Below are 5,504 nucleotides of genomic sequence, written 5' to 3'. Positions count from 1 at the left end.
GTGGACAACTGGAACCCCATGAAGCTGGCTCCTGTATCCTTTAGACATGTCCTCATAATTATCTGAGTGCTTCCTTACTTTCAGTACAATAGAGTTCCAGGCTCATCTTGTTCTTTCCCTGCCCCAGCCCCAGAAGCAGACATTTCTCCAAGGAGCCCTGGTTCCTTTTAGTGGAAAAAGGTATTTAGAAACTGAGATCTAAATGCTAGGATGCTCACTGCAACTGGGGTGTCATTGCTCCTGGACTAGGAAATATAACACATTCATACATTTCTGCTTCTCAATTTACCTATCTATCCCTTTCTATCTGTCACCTATCACACTCCTATCTTTAAAATCCGTAATTTGAGACCTATGCCTTCAATTCCAATCCAATATCCCAATTTCACCTTTGCGTATTTATAACTCCTTTCTTCAACAGTAAGAAGTTGCATTCCCACTCTCCTTGATATGTTGACTCATTCACTTGATGCTCCTGCATGTAAGGAATTTCCCATCTGGGCCAGCCTTGTCCCCTTAGCCCCAGTGCCACCCATCACACCACTGGAGTGTTCCAACTCCAGAAGAAGGGAAGGCGAAATAGGAAATTATTTTGCTCTTCTCTTTCCCCATTCCTTATGTGTATGTTACTATTTTTCCTTTTGGATATTGCTCACATCCATTTCCTCCTCTCCAGCTTTACTTCTGTGACTAGAATTCAGGCTTGAACAGGTGTTGTTGCTTCTGGTTTTGTTCCTGGTAATCTGTCCCACACATAGCAGCCCAGATGATCTTTCACAACAAGAATATGACTACCTTATTTGTCTTTAAAGTCTCCAGTGGCTCCTCATTTTCCACAAGGTTAAGTAAGCTCTCTAACTTACCATGACCTGGCCTCTGTCTATACTTCCATTCTCATATTCATGCCTTCCTTCCTTGAACCATCAGTAGAAGTGAATTTTTGTAGTTGCCTGCATATACCACGTTCCATCACCACCATTTCAGCATGATGCTCCCTTGATTTGTGAACCTCTTTCCCCAGTGCACCCTTAGAAACCCTGCTCAGGTGTCACTGTATCTAAGAAGCTTTTCTTGACACCTCTTCTCAACCATTAGTTGTTAATTATCCACACTAATTTGATTTCTTGTATATAGTTTTATTATTGCCTATGTCACTCTCCACTGTGTTTGTTTACATGTCTGTCTCCTCTACTAGGTAACCAATTCAGAGGACAGGAATTGACTTATTTGCCATTATAGTTTTAGTATCTAGCACAGTGTCTGCCATGTGTTATACACTTAATAAATACTTACTGAGGCCGGGCGCGGTGGCTCACGCCTCTAATCCTGGCTCACTTTAGGAGGCCGAGGTGGGTGGATCACGAGGTCAGGAGTTTGAGACCAGCCTGGTCAATATGGTGAAACCCTGTCTTTACTAAGAAAAATACAAAAATTAGCTGGGCGTGGTGGCACGTGCCTGTAATCCCGGCTACTCAGGAGGCTGAGGCAGGAGAATCACTTGAACCTGGGAGGCGGAGGTGCAGTGAGCTGAGATCGCGCCATAGCACTCCAGCGTGGGCGACAGAGCAAGACTCTGTCTGAAACAAAACAAAACAAAACAAAAAACAACAAAAACTTATTGAACTGAAACATATATGTGTATGTGTCTGTGTGTATTTCTTTTTCTTTTTCTTTTCTTTTTGCCTTAGAAACATCTGACAAAGGAGCTGTTTTAAGATCCCCGGTTTGTGATCATTTATTATGGTAGCCACAGCAAATAAATACAGTATCAAGCTTATCAGAATCCACTTGCATCATGCTTGCTAATATCCCCATTGTCAAAGCCAGTCACAAGGCTAAGCCTGCTGTCACCATGAGAGGGGACTATACAAGGGTGTGCATTCTGAGAGGTGTGGTTCATTGGAGAAATCAAAGTAACAGTGTGCAGTGAGATTTATTAGATGATTTCATGTATCATAATAAAAGACATTGAATTTCTGACGAGGGGTTTCGAATGTGGTAAAATAGTTCAGTGGGAACCCAACACAGTATCTTGAAAAGAGAGTACTTGGGTCAAGTACAAGGATTGGCACGCTCCCACTCTCTTTGCTCCCACTTTCACCCCACTGCGAACTCCGAATATCTGAGACAGGTCTCCGTTAATTTAGAAAGTTTATTTTGCAAAGGTTGAGGGTGTGCGTCCATGACACAGCCTCAGGAGGTCTTGACCACATGTGCCCAGGGTGGTCAGATCACAGCCTCTGGTTTTATATATTTTAGAAAAACATGAGACATCAATCAACATATGTAAGATGAACTTTGGTTCGATCCAGAAAGAAGGGACCACTCAAAGTGAGGAGGGGGCTTCCAGGTCTTAGGTAGGTAACAGACAAATAGTTACACTCTTTCACATCACCGACCAGGCCTGCCCTGCTCACCAAAAACTTCATATACTTGGTCATCATTTCCTACATTCTCACACAGAAGAGAGCACTCAAAAAAATAGTTTTGAGAATCATTTGCTAATGATTTAATACTATTATAAGGGAATAAAAGACTTTTCTTTTAAATGAGTGCTTAAAGACGATTGGAAGCCCTCCTGAAGTTTAGGGGTGAATGGTTTATTATTTTTTATATTTGGGGGCATGGGCTTTCCAGTGAAGACTGGAAAACCAGCTAGACCAATTCTAAAAGAGCTGTAACACTGGGTGGATGCTGAAGAAGCACATAGTGTTAGTAAGGTGTGGGTCAGATATGGCTTTAGAGAATGTAGCAACTGAAAGCCCAGAAGGGAAGCTCCGTAGGCAGCTGGATAAGCTAATATTTCTAAATAATATGTTCAGATATCCAGACTGAATACAATTGCAACCTTCTCCACGAGCCAGCAGTGAGTTCTGAAGTTACAGAAATGTGATGAATTGCGGTCAGTATGGGTTCTACCTTCAATTTGGAGTCAGTCAGTGACCTTAAAATACCTGCCCAGCTGAATTTTCTTAGAGCGCTTCATATCCTATGGGCACTTTTACTCCCAATTCCAGATGATGGCTTTTAGTCTGTGGGGCCGCTTTAAGAGGCAGAAACCTGATCGGAACTACTAAAAGGCTGTGAAGGTACTGCTGTGTGGACAGGCAGGGCGGGGTGCTCAAGGCTTTCCAATGCTCCTGCAATGGATCCTCCCTACCCAGCCCACAGCCTGGCAGCCCAGAGGCCAGCTGTTCTCTGCAGCTTTCTACTATCATGGAGGAAGGAAATGGCGGTGGGTGGCTTCTGGTTTCTGACTGGGGGAGTAGAAAGTGATGCTGCACGGATCAAATGCAGAGAAGCTTTTAAGTCATTTGAGAAACTGCATCTGAAGGCAAGTGGATTTTAGCAGTAGCAGCAGCAGACCCCAGAAAAATTCGAAGAAGCATTAGTTCGTGCACTGTTAATGCTGTTGTCTCATGAATGCTTTCCTAATGAAGGATGAAGGCAGGCGGCTGTTTGCCAAAGGTGTTGAGTGGCAGGGGGAGGAAGGGAAGGAAGCTGTGCAGTGTGTACTGCTTGCTTATCAGGAATCGTGTCATTTCCTGTGTAAGAGGGCTGTGTGGTCTCCAGGGGCACTGGGAAGCCTTGGTTGGCACCGTTTCAACTTCTTCTTGCTCATCATTTGAGGAGCTCTCATTAGTGAATGCTAGCCTTGTTCATTTCATCCTACATTTACTGTGTTCATACTGTGTTCTGAGCTCCGTGTTTAATCTTAGCAGTCTCATAAAGAGGAGTAAGGACACTTTTGTCTTGAAAATGCTCATGGTCTCACATGTGCTTGGGATCAGGGCTGCTGGAAAACCCACTAAGCAGCACACGGGAAACTAGAAAAGCAGAGGAACAAAGTTTTGGGGTTTTGGGGGGGGGTGAAGAATGACATATTTTATTCCAAAAGCATAAAATCTTTAATAGTGGAAACTATGAATGATACTGTTTAATTTTCAGGAGACCAAAATATTTTAAGATTTATAGGTTTTAATCTGGCCCTGGAGTGAGGGCAGAAAATATGTACACAAACAACTCTAATACAAGACTGTATGTGATGTAGACCATAAGAGAGCACCAAAGTACCAATGAATTGGGAGACAGAAGAACCACAATGTCTTTATAAAGTGGTATTTGAAGCGGACTTCGATGAATAGATAGGCAAGGTTGGAGTGCAGGATCACTAAATCCATTCAAACCTTCTCACATTGACTTTTTATGGTGTGGGGGTGGGTGGGATGGGCAAGGGTTCTCCATGCAAAGGGACTGTCTCGGGAACAGTCATGGTGGGAGGACTGAGCTTTCCAGTGTGCCTGGAGAAAAAGGCACATGTGACGTCATGGATCTCAGGGCCTAGGCTAGTCTAGTTTGGCTGGAGCAGGAAGCATTCCTTGCTCTGCTCAGACGCAGGCACTGCTTCAAACCCGAAAGTCTGGAGAGTGGGTTCCTCCCTCCCCTAATGGGGCAATTTGCCCAAGGACAAAATCCAGGCTTGCTCCTCTGTATCAGACCCTGCTCTGGGTAGAGGGAAACCACCATATGCTTTGTTGTTTGATGTGCTGAGCACTCAGCTGAGCTATCTGTGCCCCTACACTGCTTCTGTGTACTTAGAGTCAACCTTTAGAGGATGATATTTGAACATTCTGCATGGAGCTTCCTCTGTAAAGTACAATGAGTTTGTGACTGACCAAAACTACAGACATTCCCTTTTGTGTGTGAGTTGCATGGCCAATGTGTTTGGCCTCATTAAAAATGAACTGGGCAAGCTGGGCATGGTAGCAACTCAGGAGGCTGGGGTGGGAGGCTCACTTAGCCCAGGAGTTCGAGTCTAGCCTGGGCAGCATAGTGAGACCCTGTCTCTAAAAAATATGATAACATAAAAATTTGAAATAAGAATGAACTGGTCAAATAGGAAACTTTGCAAGGACATCAACTGGTCTTTTCTTGCACAGAGGAGATTCGCAGGGTGAAAACACTCTGAGGCTTCTCCCCACTGAAGGGCACAGACCTGAGTTAAGTGTGGCCTAGCCCTCAGCACTTCCCAAGTGTCCTTGGTGCATCCTGGTGCTCACCTGTGCCTGCCCCCCACTCCCGCTGTGCAGCTTCTTCTACCCTACAGGAGCCTACTCCTGAATAATCCGTTTTTTCCTCTCTGTGCTCTTACAAGTCACCAAAACTTGCATGTGACTTTTATTCACAGGGTTTTGATGGCTTCTTTCTATCCAAATTTATTTCCTCCTTGACCTCATTCCTTCTGTTTTGTTTCCATCACGAGTGAAAGCCACTATTATTTACATAGGGAAATGTATAGTGGGTGGAAGGATACAGTTCTAGGAGTCACAGGACCAGCCGAAAAAAGTTCTGTGTAGATAAACACACATATGTATAAACTTAACAAACTTAACAGCAGCTTAAAGATGAAGATTAATGGTGTTAACCATTTAAGGAGCTCAAAGATAAAACATTTGCAAATTTAAAGCATACTTACATGTGTATTCCTCTTGAGGACTTGGAAA

General features: G+C 43.8%; 1 non-coding gene across 1 annotated transcript; it reads right to left on the bottom strand.

The window, feature by feature from the left end:
- Window positions 1–2,624: 2,624 nt before the first annotated feature.
- LOC111552147 lies at window positions 2,625–2,686 on the bottom strand. Its single transcript, XR_002734561.1, has one exon. It is a non-coding gene; the product is annotated as a U7 small nuclear RNA (small nuclear RNA).
- Between the last annotated feature and the right edge of the window lie 2,818 nt (window positions 2,687–5,504).

This window comes from Piliocolobus tephrosceles, chromosome 10, assembly GCF_002776525.5.
Source record: "Piliocolobus tephrosceles isolate RC106 chromosome 10, ASM277652v3, whole genome shotgun sequence".
In the NCBI taxonomy this organism is placed as follows: domain Eukaryota; kingdom Metazoa; phylum Chordata; class Mammalia; order Primates; family Cercopithecidae; genus Piliocolobus; species Piliocolobus tephrosceles.
The sequence above is the reverse complement of the archived record's forward strand: the minus strand, read 5'-3'. Positions and strand labels throughout refer to the sequence as shown.